The sequence below is a fragment of the Panthera pardus genome, unplaced genomic scaffold, assembly GCF_024362965.1.
Source record: "Panthera pardus isolate Hobbes unplaced genomic scaffold, ASM2436296v1 HiC_scaffold_10, whole genome shotgun sequence".
Classification (NCBI taxonomy): Eukaryota; Metazoa; Chordata; class Mammalia; order Carnivora; family Felidae; genus Panthera; species Panthera pardus.
In genome coordinates this window covers 81,474,516-81,496,789 of record NW_026526655.1, presented here as the reverse complement: position 1 = coordinate 81,496,789, position 22,274 = coordinate 81,474,516, and the positions used below count along the sequence as shown (strand labels likewise).

At 45.8% G+C, this 22,274-nt stretch overlaps 1 protein-coding gene across 1 annotated transcript in view; it reads left to right on the top strand.

Moving 5' to 3' along the window:
• Positions 1-20,617, top strand: part of KIF5C (kinesin family member 5C) — a 164,382-nt gene extending 143,765 nt beyond the window's left edge. The window contains exon 26 of the mRNA XM_019455717.2: positions 16,710-20,617. The gene's annotated coding sequence lies outside the window, so the exon portion shown is untranslated. The remainder of the gene's footprint in view (positions 1-16,709) is intronic.
• The last annotated feature ends 1,657 nt before the right edge of the window (positions 20,618-22,274 follow it).

Sequence of the window (22,274 nt, the reverse complement as noted above, 5' to 3'; positions counted from 1 at the left end):
AGTCACAATGAGTATTTTGGTTTATGCCCAAAGTTTCAGAGCAACTAAAGATGCCAACATGTAGAAATCAGAACTCGGGATAATCTGGCTTTTATCTTAGCTAGTTCAAATCCAGGGGGGCAGCCTAGGGGAGGGGACATCTTTTTCAAACCACAAAACAGGACATGGAATCCGGGGATGGCTGGACATGCATGGGTTCAAGCCCTGGCCTTGGCTTTATTTCCACGTGATGTTGGTAAGTTACTTGATATCTTTCAGCCTCAATTTCATCATCTGCAAAATGGGATCAGGCATGGAGAACCTGTTCCGTACTTGGTTTTACAACGTCTTGTGCAGTGTTACTCTTTTTTTGCAGGGAGATAGTAAATAAACGAGATAACTTCAAATAGTGGTAAGGTTCTGAAGAAAATAAGAGCAGGTTAATGAAATGGGGACACTTATTTAGAAGAGGGGGTGACATTTGAGCAGAGCACTGACTGAGGACAATTACCAGCCACACAGGTGACTGGGGAAGAGTGGCACAGCCACTGGCTGGAAGGTGGGAATGGCTGGCGTATTGGGGAACCTTGGGAAGCCTGATGGGGCTGGAGCGCAGAGAATGCGGAGACCTTCATAATCAGGGTTTGTTGGGGAAGAAGGTAGTGGACAGATAAATGAGGCCTTAGAAGCCAGGCTGGCAGCTCAGGGTGCAGTCAGAGTGTGCAAGGCCACTGGGGCCTTTGGGTCTGGGAGTAGTGGGGCCTGGTTTGTGACTGGCAAAGGCCACCCTGTGCTGGACCCCTGGGAAAGGATGGGGTGGCTGAGAGCCAGAGCAGGGCTCCCCTAGAGGCCACTGCGGGAGAAGTGATAACATAGGAGACCCCAGAATTACAGGTACAGAGTACTGGCTACCGAGAGGTGCTGCTATCCGGAGCATAGGTGGAGGTGATGAGAAGGCAGAGTAGAAAGGACAGTTGCTGGTAGGTGGTAGTTGGGGTGGCAGGGATGTGGAATGGGTCTCATCTCTGCCTGCTTTCTCTCGCAGGAAGCCAGGTTATCAGCTGAGGGAGGCAGGGAAATGGGGTTGTGGGCGGGAGAAGAGATAAGGTGTGAAATAGACTTCTGAGGCAGTCCTGAGTGTTTATGCATGGCCCACACTTAATGTGGACACCTTTTAAATACTTGTCCGGCTCCTTAGTTCCGAGCGTCCTGGATTGGGCTTCCTTTCCTGGCAGTGCTTTGCCAAGCCATTGGGCGCTTGTTCCAATGTGTCCACCAGATGGCGCCAGTGGGGCACTGCTGATACCTTGGCCCTTTTCTAAAAGGCTTCCAGGCAAAATGGTCTTCCTTTCCCTTTCCTATATTAAGACCACTATTTCTCAGATTTGAATAGCAAATAGAGTACTTTTAAGGGGATAAATTTCTCACATATTTGCCAGAGTTTAAGTTGTTTTATTATAGTTAAGTATTAGCAAATTTAAAACAGTATATACTCTTGTACTTAGTCTTATGCAGCTATCAAGTCAAAACAGAGTTAGGAGTTAGATTGAAATGAAGCACAAATCAAAAATCCAAATCACCAGCCTTAACATAATGCAATGAAAGATGGTCTTTTGCTGAAAATAAAGAGCTGGGTGCAATGCGACTCTGGTATGCATTGCTTCCAGAGGAGTTTGGCTTGTCCAAGTTACTTCCGTGTGTCATGACATGACTCACTTCTTTTACCCCCTTTCTGTGCTAACACCACTGTAGAGGGGTGCCTGCTGGCTCAGTTGGTAGAGCATGTGACTCTTGATCTTGGGGTTGTAAGTTCAAGCCCCACATTGGGTATAGAGATTACTTAAAAATAAAGTCTTGGGACACCTGGGTGGCTCAGTTGGTTAAGCACCCGACTCTGGATTTCCGCTCAGGTCATGATCTCACGGTTCTGGAGTTTAAGCCCCGTCTCAGGCTCTGCGCTGAAGGCACGGAGGGTTCTTTCTCTCTGCCCGTACCTGGCTGAAGCTTGCACTCTCTCTCAAAATAAATAAATAAACTTACAATAAGTAAATAAATAAATAAAGTCTGAAAGAAAGAAAGAAAGAAAGAAAGAAAGAAAGAAAGAAAGAAAAGAAAAAGAGAAAAAAAAAAAAAAAGAAAACCACTGCAGAATCACTGCATATCTTCCAGCCAATTCACCTTCTATTGGCTGGAACTCATTATTGTCCTGCAGGTCCAGCTTTAGCCAGAGGCTATTTAAGTGATAAGGAGGAGACCCCGCTTGGTCTAGCCGTAGCAGAAAATGCATGTGGGGCTGAAGGTAGGCTGGAATGTTTGGTTGCAAGGTAGTCAGCTAGAGAATTTAGAATATGCACATATTAATGCTTCAGATTTTTGTGGCAAGGAAAATGTAAAATTGAAAACATTGTGAGGGACACCTGGGTGGCTCAGTCAGTTGAGCATCCAACTCTTGATTTCAGCCTAGGTCGTGATCCCAGGGTCCGGGGCGTGAGCCTGAGTTGGGCTTAAGATTCTCTCTCTCTCTGGGGTAGCCGGGTGGCTCGGTTGGTTAAGTGTCCGACTCTTGATCTTGGAAAAGGTTGTGATCTCACAGTTGTTGATCAAGGCCCCACATCAGCTCTGAGCACTGACAGCTCAGCCTGCTTGGGATTCTCTCTCTCCCTCTCTCTCTGCCCATCCTGCTCACTTTCTGTCTCTCTCAAAATAAATAAATAAACTTAAAAAAATTTTTCTCTCTCTCTCTCCCCTTTCTGCCCCTGTCCCCGGCTCACATGCATTCTCTCTCAAAACAAACAAACAAACAAACAAACAAAAAAAATAATAAAGGTGAAATTGAAAATCATTAAAAAAAAAAGAAGAAAGAAAGAAAATAATTGTGAAATGAACCACAGGCCCAGGATGCACCTCACTTTGCTGATGTAGATGAAGACTCTTGATATTTTGAGGACTGTACTTTTATTAAGAACCATATATATTAAGTCTAGAAACTGTAGCCTATTTAATAAAGTTTTGATAAGCTCTGATAAAATATTTGGTAAAATCACAATGGTACAGCAATAGGGACTCATTAGGGTTCTTACAGAAGAAGCAAAGTTCCAGGCGCCTGAGTGGCTCAGTTGGTTAAGCATCCGACTTCAGCTCAGGTCATGGTGTCACAGTTTGCGAGTTCGAGTCCCACGTTGGGCTCTGTGCTGACAGCCTGGAGCCCGCTTCTGATTCTGTGTCTCCCTCTCTCTCTACCCCTTGCCAGCTCACACTCTGTTTCTCTCTCTCTCAAAAATAAACATTAAAAAAAAAAGAAAAGAAGAAGCAGTTCCGTGTTTTCAGACTGTGATTTCGTGTTTTGAGGCATAAAGAAAACAGCGCTGGAAAAGCAGGACTGTGATTTCTAGCAGGGTCACCTGGCAGATGGAACCATCAAAGCAGACCAGGTGTTCTGTTACGGCCTCTGTATCTCTGATTTGTGTGACATTCCCTGGGTCAGTGACAGTCACTATGGGATGGCTCTGTCTTCTTCAGGTTTTACTACTTCAGGAGGTTCATTGTGAATATATTTGTTCGTTGTTAGTAAAAAACAGTATCTTTAACTCTTAAATGTTTGTGGGCTGGAAGCGGACACCTAACACAGATCTACAGGCTTTCACAACTGTCCCCTTTTGTTGTCATAATGGTCACCTGTGACTGAGGGCCTGACATCCTGGACCCTATGTTGCCTGCATGCCTGACACTTTTAGGGACCTTCAGGCTTGGCCCGGACATCTGGAATGCATCAATAATGTTCTAGTCTAAGAAGTCTCGTCACAGTAAGCTACACCCAAAAGGGCAAATTCCACGTGTACATTAGAGACAGGAAGTCCAGTATTTTTTAGCTTAGCACTTAAACCTCAGATTTATTTGCCTCTGAATGTCCCCGGCCATTTCCCCACATTTACTACCCTCAGCTAAAGCCCTGAACTTTGGGTCCACTTGGGCCTCTATCTTTGATCTAAGAAATTCCACCTTCTCTCAACCCCCCACCCTGCTCTCTCCCTTCATTGTTTTCCTCACTCCACCTCAGGCAGAATAGTTTTCTTTCTGAGCGTTTGACTTGCAGCACAAAAAGGCCCTTATTGTTTGGTCCTTAATTTATCCTGAGGTTCAGGCTGAGCTTCCCAAGCTGGCACTTCCTCATTTATCCTCTGTTTGCTTTTCTAAATCACTGTCTTTCCTGCTTGTTACTCTTCTCTCTGTCCTGAATAACTGGATCCATCCCATCTGGCATCAGTGACGGGGTCTACTTTGACCATTCTCCTGGTTTTTATATCCATTTAATCACAAATAAAAAATGTACTTAAAATGTATAAGTTGACTCATGCTCATAGCAGAAATGAGTTCACTCTGTACATAGAGGGTAGGTGAGAATTTGCTTTACCAAACTTAACCCCCTGAAGTGGTGAAATCGTTACGGAACCAGGCTGGAACACTGGAGGTAAAACCAAGCGGCACTCGGAGATCTTGGTGGATTGGAGATTTATTTTACACCGATGGGCTCAGAGGAGACTGATTCTCCAAAGGTCTGAGCGCCGAATGCAAGCGGGGAGGGTAATTTACAGTTGTCAGCTTCCATATCTGTGGGGGTTTTCGAGTGCATAGCAAACAAAGGAAGAAGAACCCAGAGGAGGGGTCTCTAAGCTAGAGACCAGAGTCTGTTTTAGCCCCGTTGGCCATCTTTGGTGTACTTTATTTACTTCTCCAACATTCCCCCCCTTTGATGCCAAAAAAAAAAAAAAAAAAAAAAAACTTTTAGTAGGCATCACCTTTCAATTTTACAGGTTGATACTCTCGGAGGGCTAAGATATGTGCAGTAGTTTGGCGAGCAACAGTGTTTTCAATAAAACATACCACAGCATTCAGTATACAAGGGCCGATGGATACAAGTAAAATTATGGAGAGGAGGGGCCCCACCAGGGCAGGAAGCCAGGATGCCCAATCTGTGAGATCCCATCCTTTCCATTGATTGATACTTTCCTGTTGTCTACATTGAATTCTTTCCTTGAGTTCCTTAATCTTAGTTGTAACTATTCGTGACTGGTTTACGAAATAGCAACATTCCTCCCCCCAGAAAGATGCAAGACCCTCCTTTTTCTAAAGTGAGGAGGTTGAGGGCTCAACTATGTTGGAGGGTCACTGCCGCCAGAGAGTTTATTTGGTTTTGTAAGGTTGCCAGAGAATCTGCCACCCGTTCCATGTCTTCATTTAGCTCTTGAGATAGTCTGTGGAATAGTCCTATGGATGAACCTATGCCCCCTATTCCGGTTCCTATTCCTGTCACAATTCCTGCTCCTATCAGAACGGGTAGCAGGATTGCCTGTTTAGTCCGGGACTTGGGGTAAAGTTTGTTAGGAGCTGATCTTCAGTGTACACGATATCTCTGGGGTTAGGAAGACAGAATAACATATCTGAGTCCATTTGGCCTCTAAGCATCGGTAGGCTGAATTAGAACACAGATACAACACCCCAGGGGTTGAACACAGGGTTGCATTCCTCTTTAAGGTTATATTTCTTCTGCATAGAGTGGTAACATTCATACCTTCAGGGACGTACAGATTAGATTGTCAGCATTAGTGAGAGGGACCCCAGTGGCCAGGGGTCCAATTAAGACAGAGGTGTTGGTTTTGAGATTTTCAGGAGCTTCCCAGGACAAAGGGATAGGAATGGCTAAGTAAGCCCTACTGCTGAGGGGCAAGCACATCCAGCAGGTTTGGGTGTGATTATCTATTTTATGGAGGACTTATAGTGTAGTGTTGGCCCAAGGCTGGAGTGGGGAATTGCTAAGCATCTGATTGAGGGCTGAAAGGTTCAACCTTGGTAGGCTGCTGGGGGGTGGTTGCCTTTATGGCTTGTATTACCCTATCCTGGGTATCCTTTATAGCTTTTTGAAGGGCCCTGTCTTGCACCCCTCCCTGTCCAAGGTCCCCCATTGAGGAAGGTAAGTGTAGCAAGCTCGCTTCCCTCTCTGGAGGCCCTTGTGACATGGGATCCTGACATTTCGGGTTATCTCTATGGTCCAATTCTTAGCCCTTGGGGCACCGAGGGACTGACAGAGTGGGTGTTTTTCCCTTGTAGCAATCTTTGTGGAGGGAGGTGAAAGCGCTGAATGCTCTTGACCCCCTTATTGTCATATAACAATCCTGGGGGCAAAGTGGGTAAGCGGCCATTGTGAGGGTGAGAGAGGTTATCATAATATACAGGCAATACTTAATAATCCTCCCGTCCAGAGGAGGTATGTGAGACCCAGCATGCATCTTTGGTCCCATGTCCAGCTTGTTGGTGCAGTCTCTGTCAGCCCAACAGTAAGAAGTAAAATCAGGGCTATGGCACCAGTAAGGGGCAAGGGCTGGCAGAGTTGCATCCAAACCCCTAGGCTAGGTTCACGCGTTGATTCCTCAGGCTTCTGCCGTGCGCAGGTCAGCCAGCTTCCGGGGTGTGGCTGGAGCAGGGCTGGAGGTCTCAGGGGCCAGTTTCCCTTTTGAGGGTCAGTTTAAGCGGGTTGACTAGATCTGGATCACTTCGCCAGATTGTGTGTTCTTCTGAGTTGGGCTTCTTAACTCTGGAGTGATGGACCCATGGGGGTGATACCTGAAACTTTAAGGGCTGTAGGAGTTGTTAGAATAACAGTATACGGCCCAGTCCACCATGGTCTAAGAGGCTCCCTCTTCCAATCTTTGACCCACACAGAGTCTCCTGGCTGAAAGGGGTGAACGGGGGTCCCTAAGGAAATTGGGGCCCTCTCTGTGGTGTATCTTTGTAACTTGTTTAGGACTGCCCCCAAGGTCTGAAGCTGTTCTCTTATTCCTTTGTCTCCAATCTGGTGTAGGTCTCCTGGGAGTTTTCCTGAACATGAGGCGGGGGGGGGGGGGGGGGGGGGGACGCCTATATAATAACTCAAAAGGGGAGAATCCTAGTGCTCCAGGCATGCATCGGGCACACAGGAGGGCCAGCAGTAGTAAATCTGGACATGGGAGATTAGTCTCTTGGTGGAACTTAGCGAGGGTTTCCTTGAGGGTGCGATTCATCCGCTCTACGTTCCCTGAGCTCTGGGGTCGGTAAGCAGTGTGCAGTTTCCAGGTAATGTTGAGGGACTTTGTCAGGGTTTGTATAATGTCTGCCACAAGTGCAGGTCCGTTATCACTGTGTATGGTTAAGGGTGGACCAAACTGAGGCACAATCTCCCGTAGAAGGGCTTTGGCCACCTCGCGACTTCATTCTGTTCTGGTGGAGAATGTTTCGACCCATCCCGAATGTGTGCAGATTATTACAAGAAGGTACCTGAACCCTTTATTTGGTTGTATGTCGGTAAATTCCACCTCCAAGTCTTCAAAAGGGGCGGCCCCTATCCTTTGCCTGCCAGGCGGGGGCCGTGGGGCAGACCAAGCATTGTTTTTGGCACATGTTACACATTGTTCACCAACAGCTGGGCATAATGCTGGCAGCTGGCTGATACAGTAGTTCTTTTTTAGGAGGGCCTCTAGTGCAGTTTTCCCTAGGTGCGTGAGCTGGTGATACTCCTTCACTAGTGTTTTCCCATAGACGACGGGACAAAGATGTGCCCATTTGGCATGACCCACCATCCCTCTTTGCTTAGTGTGCCCCCTTCTGTCGAGGCCCAGCTTCTTTCTTCGTTTGTGTACAGGGGCGGGGAGGATTCCCTCTGGGGCGCAAGAGTCATAGTGTTGGTAGGAGCTTTGCCTGGGTCACCACAGGCGGCCACTCTGGCTGTTTTGTCGGCCAGGCGATTTCCTTGAGTTACGGGGTCGTCTCCTTTCTGATGTCCCTTACAGTGTAGGATAGCCACCTTGTCTGGCATCCATACAGCCTCAAGAAGCTCTAGTATTTCTTCCTTGGTTTTGATAGTTTTCCCTGCAGCAGTAAGGAGGCCTCTTTCTTTATAGATGGCCCCGTGTACATGCACAGTAGCAAAGGCATACCAGGAATCAGAGTAGATGTTAACCTGTTTACCTTTGCTAAGGATGAGGGCTCGGGTTAAGGCATACAGTTCAGCGCATTGTGCTGACCATCCTTCCGGCAAGGCCTTGGCTTCCAGAACTTCGGTGGTTGTGGTTACCGCATATCCTGCTCTTCGGCTGCCCTCTTGTAAATAGATGCTCCCATCGCTGAACAGGGTGATCTCCGGGCTTGTTATAGCCTGGTCTTGGAGGTCCGGGCGGCTGGCGTAGACTTCATCCACTACTTCGGAAGAGTCATGGTTGGGTCCTCCCTCCTCCGTGGGAAGGAAGGTGGCCGGGTTTAGTGTTCTTACTGTTTCGAGAGTGACCCTTGGGTTTTCATAGAGAAGGCCTTGGTATTGTGTCAGCCGAGCATTGGAGAGGAAACGATATCCTTGGGTGCTCACATGACCACATATGGGACCTTAACATTAGGTGTTTGTCCCAGCATGAGTTTGTCTGCCTCCTTGATGAGCAGGACTGTGGTTGCCAGCGCTCTGAGGCACAGTGGCCATCCTGCAGCCACAGGATCAAGTGTTTTTGACAGGTAGGCCACTGGCCATTGCCAAGGCCCCATGCTCTGAGTGAGCACTCCAAGGGCTATTTTGTCTTTTTCTGTATGAAGAGGTTAAAGGGCCTTTCTGTGTCAGGCAAATCCAGGGCTGGGCTCATCCCAGAGCCAACTTTATTTCTGTGAAAGCGGCCCTTGCCTACTCAGTCCCTGCAAGGGGCTCCCGGTCTGGCCCTCTCAACAGTCATAGAGGGGCCTCGCTATGGCTGAGAATCCAGGAATCCAAATGCAACAGAACCCTGTGGCCCCTAAAAATTCATGCAAGCCTTGTTTTGTTTGGGGCTGTGGCAATGTGGTGATAACTTTCTTCCTTTCCGGTCCTAGTTCTCTTTTTCCTTTTGTGAGGAAGAAGCCTAAGTATCGGACCTGCTGCTGACAAATCTGTGCCTTCTTCCAAGAGGTCCCATACCCCGAGTAGGACAGGAGCTGCAGGAGGGGAGGGCCTTGGTACCTTTCTTACAGTCTTCTTGGGTGTCGCTGGCAAGGAGGAGGTCATTTACATATTGGAGGAGGACACACCTTGTGGTTTCCCTCGGAAAGTCGGCGAGGTCTGCAGCTACTGCTTCCCCAGAAAGAGTGGGCGAGTTCTTGAAACCTTGGGGAAGTCGTATGGTCAGCTGCATCTGGCGCCCTGTAACGGGCTCAGTCCATTCAAAGGCAAACAATGGTTGACTTTGAGGAGCCAGGCGGAGGCAGAAGAAAGCATCCTTTAGGTCGAGGCATATAAACCATCTGGCTGACCCCAGAATTTGGCTGAGGAGAGTATACGGGTTCAGAACCACTGGGTGTAAGGAAACAGTCACATTGTTAATGGCCCTCAAATCCTGTACTGGTCGGTATCCTCCTCCTGGCTTCTTGGCTGGCAAGAATGGGGTATTCCAAGCTGATTGGCAATCAGTTAGGATACCTGCTTCTCTGAGCTTGGTCAGGTGCTCTTGTATACCCATTCTAGCCTCGAGTGGAAGGGGGTACTACCTTTGTCTCTGAGGTTGGGCTCCAGGAATCAGGTCAACAATGATGGGGGCCCGACTCCAAGCTAGTCCAGGTGGGTTATCTTCAGCCCATACAGAGGGGAATGTAAGCCTGAATTCTGAGGGGCTACAGGGTAAGTCCTGGGCGCAGAAGAGTCTCCATTCTTCTTCCCTTGGCAGGGTAATCGCCAAGACCAGGGTTTTCTTCTGCCTTGGGTTTAATTGGAGGCTAGTGTGTCCAGTGGGTTCAAAAGTTACCTGGGCCCCAAGTTTGGAGAGCAGATCCCGGCCCAGGAGAGGAATTGGGCAGTCGGGTAAGTAGAGGAATTCATGCCGGACCTTGTGACCCCCAAGTTCACACTGTTGAGCTTAACAGAAGGGCTGCTGCATCGCCCGTGTCCCAGTAGCCCCAAGTATGGTTGCTGTCTTTTGGCTTAAGGGCGCCACTGGGGAAGTAACAACGGAGTATTCAGCCCCAGTGTCAACCATGAAAGTTATTGTTCGGCCCCTACCTTCATTTCGATCGTGGGCTCATGGGGGCCAAGAGAGAAAGAGCCCGGTCCCCCTCAGTCCGATTCTACCCCAGCCAGACCAACAAGGTTCTCGCCTCGAGGTTCTTCCCAATATGGCTGGGTTTTGAGGGCCCCTTCCGATTTGGACATTCATTCTTCAGTGTCCCTGCTCTTTGCAGTATGCACATTGGTCCCTTGCTAAGGGGGCTCTGGCCTTCCCCCCTTTGGGTGGTTGGGGTCTTCTCATCTTTGCCGCGTCTGTTTCTTTTAGTGCTGTGAGAAGGGCGGCCTTCTTTTTTAGTCTTCTCTCTGCTTCTCTTTTGGCTGCAACTTCTCGGTTCATGAAAACTTTATTGGCGACCTCTATCAGCTGAGTGATATTCATCCCAACAAAGCCCTCCAACTTCTGGAGTTTTCTTCTGATGTCTGGGGCAGCCTGTGCCACAAAAGAGGTATTTACCATCTGTTGACTTTCTGGTGCCTCGGGGTCAAACAGGGTATATACACGGTATGCTTCACATAATCTTTCATAGTAGTCTCCGGGAGACTCCCCAGGGTGCTGCGGGACTGATGATATTTTCGTCTTGTTCATGGGCTTTCTGGCTCCAGCTAAGGCTCCCCAGAGGAAGGCTTCCTGGTATCATCAGATGTGGGCCTGTCCTTCTTCTGTGGTGAAATCCCTTGTTGGGCGTTCTTCAGGTGTGGCAGCTTGAGCCCAGACAGCAGGGTCATTAATCCCTGGAGGTGCATGATCTTCTAGGTACTGTCGTGTTTCTCTTATCCTTCTTCTTTCTTCTGTATTAAGCAGAGTACGGAGTAACTGTTGACAGTCTTCCCAAGTTGGTCAGTGGGTCTGGAAGAGGGACTCCATCAAGTTGACCATTGCTTGTGGCTTTTCAGAGTATGATGGAGTGTTGTGTTTCCAGTTGAGGAGGTCGGTTGTGGAGAAAGGTTGATAATAATACATCATGGAACGGCTGGGCTGGACTATTCCATCCTCATTCTGTCTTTCAGGCTCTCATGTCTCCCTTACAGGCATTTGGAGAGCGTTAGGTCTGGGTCTGGGGTGCAGTCTGGCTGCTGGCCCTTGTTGGGGAGGGTTCTCCGGGTCTGAGAGGGACGGGGAGATGGGTGGTGCCACTGCTGTGGCGACTGTGGTGGTGGTGACGGTGACTGCGGTGGCAGTGACTTCGGTGGCAGTGGCGTGGCGACTGTGGCCCTGGTGGAGAGACAGATGGGGGAGGAGTTTCAGGCTCAGGGGGAGGGGGGAAGGAGCTTGGCAAGTCATAAGGAGGTGGAAAGACAATATCTTCCTCCGCATCTCTTTTAAATATTAGAGGAGCGGTGGGTCACTTCTTTGGCTCCCTGGGTGAGCCTCCAGGTAAAATGGCTAAAACCTTTGCCTGGCTCTGTTTGCTAACGATGAATCACACCCAAAGCGAGGGATTTCGGGCAATTTCAAGCCAGGAGTCGATGTATGGAAATTGATCAGGGTGGCCTGGGTTCCCAGTGACTATTAGCCAAACCTGCTGCATTATTTGAGCATCTAATGTCCCTTCGGGGGACCATCCTACATTGAATATGGGCCATTCTAGTTCACAAAAGGTCCTTAACTTCCTGGGTGTCATTTTCACCCCATAATCACCTGAAAATCCCTTTTTAAAATTTTTGAGCATGACCTCTAAAATCATGGGCTTACTCTGTTTTGTTCCCATTATTAATTTCTTTCTTGTGTTCGGTGTCGCAAAGACAGACAAAGGGAGGGTATCCCCTCGGATGAGAGGACCAATCAGATACTTTTCTCTGGTCGCATTCCTGAGGGAAACTTTAGGTGAGGTTTGGCTGCAGCGGACTCAGCTTTGTGACTTGCAGTCGGAATCTGAGCCAATACCGCCCTGGACCTTATACGCTCACCACGCACAGGAGAGCACATTTAGACTCCGTAGACTCTTGGGGACCTTAAGGGTGCCTGTCCGTGGAGCCACAAACTCGAACTCGACTGGCAAGCCTGGCTGAGCCACACATTCTCACACACACACACACACACACACACACACACACACACACACACACACACCAGAGTCTATTACATTCCCTCCCGCAAAAATTCTCTACCTGTGACACCTGTTAAGGCTTCCAAGGATTGATCAGGTCCCCCTTCCACCCTTTTGGGTGGGCCTGACTTCTTTGGGGCCCCGGCCTTACTGGTTCCGATGTCGGGTCCAGGTCCTCATCTACCAGGTCTGAGTCCGGTGGGAACAACAGAGTGGGGCCAGCCCGAGGCAACCGAGAAGGAGACTGCCGAAATTCAGGCAGGGCGCACCTTCTCCCTTGCGATCCCTCACTCCATCACCGCCTCGCTGTTTTCCCAAACAGGTGGCAACAATGAGCCAGCACGGTTGGGTTTCCCGGTCAGGGAACCAAGTATGTTACGGAACCAGACTGGAACGCTGGCGGAAAAACCAAGCAGCACTCGGAGATCTTGGTGGATTGGAGATTTATTTAACACTGGTGGGCTCAGAGGAAACTGTTTCTCCACAGTCTGAGCCTGGAATGCAAGTGGGGAGGGTAATTTATAGCTGACAGCCTCCATATCTGTGGGGGTTTTTGCATGCACAGCAAACAAAAGAAGAAGAACCCGGAGCAGGAGTCTCTAAGCTAGAGACCAGAGTCTGTTTTAGTCCTGTTGGCCATTTTGGCATACTTTATTTACTTCTCCAACAACATCAGTCAGGGAGCCTCTTTTACAGCAGGTCATGTGGGATCCTTAAGTCAGCCACACATGTGGTCTACCTCTGAGCCACTGGGCTGTTCAACTTGCTACTGCTGTTGGAAAACCCTAGTAATTAAGTGATTGAGTCACAAGAATGTACCTGCAGCGGGGTACTCTGCTTCAGGTGGGGTACGAAGCTGGGTGATTGTGTCTTCAGGGTATGAAGCCCAGCTGCCTGGGGTTGAATCCCAGCCTGGCTGTGTACTAGGTAAGTTACTGCATCCGTCTGTGCCTCCCTGCCCTCTGTGAAATGTGCCACATGACTATGTTGACCTACAGGGTGGCTATGGGGATTAAATGCATTAATATACACAGAGAGCTCGGGCGGGGGCCTGGCACAGAACGGGCACGTGTCGACATTATCTCGTCCAGGGCCATCCTATCTTCTACAGAGATCCTGAACTGTCAGTATCACACATCTTGTCAGTTGTGGATTCTGGACCAAGAAGTCCGATCGGCTGTGTAGCAGTTTTCAAAATTCCTGGCCTTAGGACCCTTTATAGTCTTAAAAAGTATTGATATCAAAAAGCTTCTACATTCCTGGGGTATGTCTCTTGATATGTTTTATACTATTGATATAAATTGAAACAAAAATTTTAGATATCACTATTGTCAACCAAAATGCCACTTTTAATGAAAAGTAATTATTTTCCAAAACAAAAACAGCAGAATGGCATTGCTTTGCAGTTTTGCAAATCTGTTTAACATTTGGCTTAATGGACAGCACTGGATTCCCCTCTCTGCTTCTGCATTCTGTCCGTGCAGTGTGTTTATTTTAGTTGAATTAAAAAAGCCCAGCCTTGTCACTCCAGACAGGATTCTTGGTCATGGAGAAGTTATGATCATAGCACCTTCTTCACCCAGGGTTCGCTGGGTGTTGAATGAGTAATGTGAAAGAAGAGTGGAAGGTCCTAGTGGAAGGAGTGGAAGGGAATGGAATGCTGTGTGGCAAGAACTAGGGCCAGTGTTGTGGTGGATGTGGGGACAGGCCTGAAAGTATCAACAAAGTGAGACTCGGGGAGAGAGGCCAGAAGTGACTGCAGACGGGCCCTATGGCACAGGACTTAGAAACCAGCACTGTGAGCTCAAAGGAAGCAACCACGGAGGAGCCGGAAGGAAGAGCGATGCTCCCTCCACAGCAGATTGCACTACTGCTCCTGTGAGATAAAGCCACTTCTATTCAGCAGTGGTACGTGAAGTTCCATTGGTAATTCTTATAATGTGGGGATTGAACTGTAGAAAGGCAAAAGAGAAGATAAAACTATGTACTGTTTGGATTAAGCATAAATCCACTTGCAAGCAATTGCAAAAGCTAAAGTTGGGGGGAAAAAATCTCGAAATACGTTCTTGCAAAACTCTTGTATAATTAGCTTCTTTCTTCAGCCTCCCCACCCCTTCTAAAGAAAGGCGATTTTATTTCCTTCTAAGTCTGGTCACACGTTGCCACTCTGAATTTCCATCTCCAGTTTGGCAGAGGCCCAGGGACAGCCTCGTAGCAAGTCACTTCAGCCAGTACCGTGCTTGCAGCTGAGTGAGGAACAACTCTGAGCCATCCAAGAGGGTCCACAGAACTGGGTGTTAAATGTTCTCCAGATTTGCCGGCCTCGCTGGGTGGCTGCTCTCTGCCATCGGAAGTCAGAAATGGTTTCTCCAGGGGCCAACCCGTTTACTTTTATAAATTCTATCCATGTCCCCCTGCTCTGGATTTATCAGAAGAGATGAGCATTCAGATCGTTGGGGGATGTTTGGGAATCCTTTTTTTTTTGGGCTTGCTGGAAAGACTGCTTTGGCAGATGGGCTATAAAGATCTTTAATTCAGAATGCAGAATGACCTCTTCATGGTAAAGGATGCTTTCTTCATTGGGGGCGTTCCTGTGTTTTTCCTTTCCACAGCCTGTCACGTCTCCGGCTTCTCACCCGCCTTGAGGTGACTAAGCAGGTTGGGTCTCCTTTGTGGCCCCCTGTTTCTAACGTACTGCTGGCCAGAACGTGCTGAGTCTTGCCCATGCAAGGGTGGAGGGTTTGAATGAAAGGCCGTGGTCCCCTGGCATTTCAGAGGCCACCCCACCAAGCGTATGTCTTTAATCCTAGGCTCTGTCAACAAGGTTGGCAGCAATCCTCACGTTAAACTCTAACCCTACAATTTAAGGCGTGTGCTCCTACCTCCCTGCCTCCAGGTGGTGGTCTTCCGAAAGCATCCAAGAGCCTATTGGTTTTCAGCTCAAACTGAATTAAAGTGACAACTATGACCAGGCTTCTAGAGTCTTCATCTCTTGTCCTAATAATAAGCACAAAATCTTACCGGAAAGGCTAAACATTCAAGATGCTCTTCCCAGAGACAAATCTTTCTCTGTAACTTCCAAACAGGACATGAATATTATCATGTAGGGTTCTTGAAGCCATTTTTAATGGAGCAGATTTCTACCTGTGGAGTTACACCATTGGAGCAAGAGATGGTAGCTACCAAATGAGCTTTCTATTTTTTGTGTCTGTCTCTTTTTTCCTACACAATTTCTGTCTTTTTTCTCCTCTTCCCTCCCGCCTACCCACTTTGCTCCTACCTTTTTTATAATCCCTTTACACATGCTGAATTTTTACTATTTACTTATAATTTACATCCTGCTTATTTATGCAAAATATGTGAGGTTACTTACAATATTATAACACAGGAGTCAGGAGAGCAAAGAGAAAAAAACTAGAGAGGGAGAGAGCGCTGTAGCAGGAATCTGAGATGTTTTGCACAGTTGAGCACTAAAGTTGGATGTAAGCCTTCTTCTAGAGGGAAAAACAGCGTGATGTGTCAGGTTATGGAGTTCCTTTTAAAACCAGATGGACACGTGGGTTTTTCTTATGTGTGTCATATTTCCGTGCCAGGCAATTCCCTGTTTCTCCAGGACGAGGCTCTACTTATCGCTGCTGTCACCCCCTCCCCATCCCACAAGCACCTTGAGCTCTGCACAAAACCCATAGGAAGATGACTGGCAGACCCACGGCTTCCAGCTGGTGGGAAGAAGCTGAACCCTTTGCTTTCTTCCTGAAAGTTGACTTTATTAGAGTTGGTCCAAAGGCGACAGAGGCCACTTGGGGCTGGCCTCTGAGTCAGGACTTAGCCCAGACTTTTATCCTGGAGACCTGAGCCTGACCAGATGGACCTCTGGTGGGCAAAATCAAAGGGGATGTCCTCCGAGTAACTTCCTCAGCCCAGGGAGGCGAAACCTACCTTTCAGCCGGGACTGGGAATCTGTTTCTTGAGAGAGCCTGCGTTAGGGGTCATGTCTGAGCTGCCTCAAAATCCCAAGTGCTGGCAAGTGCAAAGGTGTTCGAGTACTCCTTAGGAATGAGAAAATGCATTCCGTTCCTCTATCACCAGTGTCAATAGATACGGGACTTTTGGAAGAGACTGTGGTCAGGGCTAAATGCTTAAATCAAAAGCAGTAAATAGGAGCTGTGCTGTCTGATACACTAGCCACTAGCCACATGTGGCCACCGAGACTTGAAATGTGGCCAAGTCCAAACTGAGATGTGGTCAAAATGTAAAATATACACCACATTGCAAACACTGTGGGAAAAAAATTGAAGTATCTCAATAGTGATGTTGTAATGTAAGATAGCTCAACCTGTAATAATGATTACACGTTGAAATGACAATGTATTGAATTTATTGGGTTAAATGAACTATATTATTAAAACTCATTTGACTTCTTTCTTCCCGCTTTTTAATGGAGCCACTTGAAAATTTAAAATTAAATATGTGGCTCACATGGTATTTATATTGGGCAGCTCAGGTCTGAATATCTAGAATATTCATCTAAATATCTAAATACTCTAGATATTCTAAATATGAAAACATTTTTTGAGGAGTGTATTTCCACTGTGTTCCCTAACGCCTATGTTCTCTCTCTTGTTCTTTTTCAACAGATACGGCTCTCCACGCAGCATGTCAAGGACTACGTTAATCACCAATTCCTATATTTTTTTTTTTCCCTCCTACACAAAATTTCCATTTTCTTTTACATTTGTTTACCCCAGCCATCTGCAGTACACCAGTTTCAGATATTTGAGCTGTGTAGAATTTCTGTGTGTAGAGGTGTGTGCTTGGACTTTTCCTGAGAAATCTGAAGGGGACACTAACAGAAGATCCACTTACCCCTGGGAACCATTGCCAGGACTCGGCTTCGGGGTGCTGGGTGGTCTCTGGGCAGTCCCTGGAGCCTCCTCTCTCCATAGTGCACAGTCCCAGCAAAAGCCCTCCATGCCATTCCCTGGGGGGAACATCCAAGTGCCCTGGAGGTGGGGAATCACGCTCCACTGCACCTGTCTGGTCTCCTGTAAAATAAACATATTACTTTATATTTTTAGGGAACAACACCAAAAAAAGTGCTGCTATCAGGTTCAAAATTTTCATTCTGAACACTTTTCCGAAACAAATTACCCCAAAGAAGCATTTTGAATATCCCGGTCACATCTTTGGATCTGTGAAATACACTTTCAGTAGGGCACCTGTTAAAATGCAAAACAAATTTCTTCAAGGCAGAAAAACAATCTGACAGTAGCAATGTAGAATTTGTTCATTCAAACACATCTATGTAAATGTGAAAAGTCATAAAATTCACCTGAGCTGCTTGCTAGTGAACGTGCAGCGACTAGTCTCAGCCAGCCCACTTTGAACATCCTTTCTTCAGGAGTGTTGAAAATGCTGCAAAGTTGGGTGATTGGAAATGGGGTGGCCCCCTCCTCGCTTCCTCCTCCCTAACCCTACTGGAGCTCGTATTGGGGATGGCTTCTTCCTGTAGGGAACCATCTTAAGCCTTGAGGGGGTACTGCTGATGAAATCCAGGATCATTCATTCCCACAGTTGAAAAAGGAAGCCCTCCGGCAGGGGAGTAATTGACAAATATTTGTGCCCGTGAATAAGTTGCTGTAAGTTGTTATGTTAACCCTTCATTGCTGATTGTTTTTTTGAGTTTGTTCTGTGGCTTCAAATTGATAGATTTCATCTTCTTAAGCAGAATTAGAAGAACTCGGTATGGATGGATTTTTTTTTTTTACATTTAACTATTGGTTTATTTAACACATGAATTTAAAGGTGAATCAACTCTTACTTCCAGTTGTGGATTTTAGAATGATTGATTTCCAAGTAGTAAAGTCTTCAGGGAAGCTGACAAAGCTTCAATTAACTTGGTCTTGTGTGCTGCTACTAGTTTTGACAAATTGGAGGGTAAGTCAGTGACGACCAGACTAATCTCAGTGAAAGCATCCATCCTATCTCTGTGCCTGCCCATGATGAGGAAGCTGGCACTGTCCCTGCTGCTGTCACCACAGGAATGAAATGTAGGCCGGGTAGACATGGAGTTTTCTCTTTGCTGTGTGAGTCGTAGTTGAAGTGTGTGTGTGTGTGTGTGTGTGTGTGTGTGTGTGTGTGTGTGTAAAGCACTGAGGACTGTGAATTAACTTCCAGACTTTTCTTGTGTAAAATTTCCCTAACACAGCAAAGCTGCTTTGACTTAATTTATTTGTTAAATGTTGCACTTTGTTTATGTGGTTTTTTTTTGGGGGGGGGGGGGGGACTAAGGAGAAAGAAGAAGACATTCTACTGAAGTATTTATTTCATAAATATGACAATTTTGCATTCATTTACATTTTAAAAATTCTTCTTTTGATTTTCTTATATTGCCAGTAACTTGCCTGCTGTACATGCTCAATGGCTATTTACAGTCTGATAGAAGGGGCTTTGTAGGGCAGGATTTGCAAACCTTATCAGGTAATAACATATGCCATAGATTATAATGTTGCTGTTAATATGTTTGGCTCTGATTTTAGAGGCTGAAGCATTGGTCTTGGAGAGGATTGCCAATTAGTAGTTGAGTGACCCTACTCAACTATCATGCAACTGTATTACTTTATGTTTGGAAATTGGACAAAGGTCAGTAATTCTTTCTGGGGGCTCTCTTGTTAATAGATTATTTTAGATTCTTTCCAAAGTAACTTTTCTGTGGTTACCCCTTTTCTATTTCTCAAGAATCGCTTGGTCCTTTCGTGTTTCAAAAAGAACTACGTGTTTCACTTGTAGTTCCATATTTCTTGATCTCCACAAGGGATTGACAAAATTCACACCACTTTTATTCACAGAGAAAGTTGGCTTTGATGTCTCTTAAAGATAATTCTGCTACTTGCTGATCAGCCAGTCAGTTCACCTAGCTTCAATCTTTATGGACCTCTAAGCTAACTTTCCCACACTGTGACTAAAAGATAGGCAGATTATCGGGGAATACAGTATATTCAAGTGGATCCCTAAATATCACTTGGTATAATAAACTAATATCAGGACCATATTCTCTGTAGGCCACTTTTTAAAAAAGCCACATTGATGCAATTTTCCTTGGTTTTTAAGGTTATTACTCCTTTCCATTTGTACTCTAAATATAAAAACCACACTTCTGAATGGCTGCGCCTATGATTATATTTTTGGTTGTATGCTGCTTTTTGCTAGAGAGAGAGAGAGAGAATGTGTGTGTTTCTCCTCTGTGAATAATTTTATATTTCATGCTACTTCTTGAAAGTTTACTTTTTGATGCTATAAGGGAATAGCCAGATGGTTTATACAAATAATCTCTACCTGCAGGATGGTGGATTGTTAAATTAGAGAAATGTTGGTTGGGATATCAAGATTTGTGGTTGCATTTAACTTACCAATTGCATTTTTGTAACATAGTATGTTCCTTCATTGACTGTATTATCAATTCATAAAGTGCTTTTAAGACTTCAAAAGATTTATAGGTGGAGACTAAAATATATTAATGCCAAATGTGTTTTGATCGTTTACTAGACAATTCTGTACAAATGCCTCATCTCTTCAAAAGCTGTACGGTTGGTTTGTTTGAATGGCAGGTAGTAGGGAGAGTAAATGTGGATTCAGACTTTTAAAGGAAATAGTACCATGATTATAAAAAATTAGAATTCATAGTAATATTGGGATAAATGAAGAAAAATGTTTGTCTGGAACGTAGCATCTAGTGACTTTGTGATGCCCTAATTTCACATGAAGAAGGGACATTTCTGTCCAAGGCCAGACCAAGCCATCCCCAAGATTCATGGGAGAATTATCAGTTCTCTTTTCCTAGAGGAATAACTGAAAGCAAATAAAAGTCTTGACAGTCCCCTCTTTGAAGTGTATTTTTTTTTAGCAGGGCAGGAGACATTGAGAGTCTGGCTACATGACATTATTAGGGAAGTTTTTCCCTGGAAGGGAGCTGGGGGAGGATTTCACTTCATTGTCTCACCCTGAGTAGCTTGCGTAAACTAAAGGAACCATCGTAGCCTAAAATGGTTTCATTTAACACTAACAATTTAGACTGTTTAAAAGTATTGAATAAGGGCCAGGTCACTGCTGAAAGAAGCACTGCTCCATGAAGTCTGCTTACACATTTACATATCGTGTACCAATTTTAAATAATTTTCATTGTGTGCAGATACAAGGGGAATAGGGCATCCTGTAGGATTGTACATGTTTAGTGTGTAAGTATGTAATGTGTACTGCAGATGTGTTTTCTCTGGGCTTTATGTCTCTGTACAGTAGCTTTCATTAAAAAAATTTGTGGACAGAATTGTTTTGGTGGTTTGAAGGGGACAATGGCCGCTTATATCAAGTGATGATGCTGTAATATAGTACATGTAACAAAAGATCTGGAAGTAACCCTCCCCTGGCCCGTGGAAAACTTTGGTTATCCTCCAGGTTCTAAAATGAAGATGTATGGATACTCTGGCAGACTGCATGTTGTATAATTTGAAAAATACTAAAAGTGGAAAATAAAATTGAGTTAAACTTTGTCTGGTCTGTTTTTTTTCTTTTGTGAGTCGTCCTAAAGGTATTCTCACCTAAGGCCTCAATGCCAGTGTTAGGAGGAACCATTTTTTGGCCTCAAAAGAACATTTCAGCGAACAGCCGCTCAGACTCAAAGCATGAGTAAAGTCAGCACTGACGTTTTTGCCTCTGACTTTGCTCAAATACCTATTTTATTTATTCATTTATTTTATTTTATATTTTACATTTATTTATTTTTGAGAGAGAGAAGGAGACACAGAATCCGAAGCAGGCTCCAGGCTCTGAGCTGTCAGCACAGAGCCCGACACAGAGCTCGAACCCACAAACTGCAAGATCATGACCTGAGCTGAAGTCGGTTGCTCACCCAGGCGCCCCCCCATTTTTATTTTTTATCAAGGAATCAAGAAAACCTGGCATTTGTTCCTTAAGCGGTGAAAAGATGGCAACTGATATAAATAAGTATCTTAAACTTTTTTTAAGGTAAGATTGAGTTACAGCTCAATAGACCAGTGTCATAGCTGGATTTCTGAATTTGTTCTTGCCCAAGTAAGGCACTTACTCTAACAATATGTTAGCACATTGGTATTCTTTAATGCGGTGGAGCCCTGTGTATATTGAAAGATTATTGGCATCTTTTGAGAAAGGTTGGCGTGTCTGTGTTCCTGTTTAACCTGAATATTAGTATTAATGTATAGGTCTGAGAGCTTATGAAAGGACTCCAGACTGTGATGCCTTTGGAGAATAACGAAAGGCAGAATGCAGGATGATTTCATCTGCTTTCAGCAAGGAGCCTTCTATACCTCAGGTCACTGGAATCCTGTGGCCCTGCAGGCACTGTGTATGTAAAATACCCTCCTTCTCATTCTTGGTTTGGTTAATGTTGCATGAGAGCCAGACAGTAAACTGCTTTAATCAGTTAAAATGGAAAGGATGGATGCCAAATCAACATTTCTAAGTGGGATTGAGGGCACTGCTTCTGATGATGTGCTTTTATGATGTCTTATCCATCTTTCTTGAAATTGTTATTCTCCCGAGAACTTGCAAGCGGCAGTTTCTAGATAGCAGATCGTTAAAGGTGACTTATATAGTAAAACTTTACACGTGGATCATATTTAGGCTGAAGCCTGCGTATTTGAGGTGGAAAAACAGTCCTCTGAAAGAACTCAATTACAAATCAAATTGCAGGATCAGTGGGAAATGACCCCACAGGTCCCTGAAAGCAGGGGTTCTGCAACACAGGAGGGCTGCATTGACCACCCCCCACCCCCACCCCGCCCTGCTGTTCCCCAGGGTCCTGCAAGTTGTTCTCCAGGTTTCTGGTTCCCTGGAGCTCTGAATGGTGCTCCAGCTAGGACTTGGAAGTACATTCAGAGCTGCAGTGTCTGTGGGAGAATGTGGAACTGAGCTATAAGCTGCAAAGGTAATTACTGGTGACGTGTGTATTGGCAGCTTTAATTCTGGCATTTGTGACAGGTTACATCTTGTGATTTGTCTTATGTACATAATAAATTGAAGAGAAGTAGGAGGCATTTCTCAGGTGACGCATCAAATAAGAATGTGGGCTCACTTGACAAAAGGCATCCTGCCATGGGGTTTTTACTTTCCCTTTGGCGTTTGGTGGTTCTTCATCCAATCTGCAAAGAACACATCAATTTCTGTGT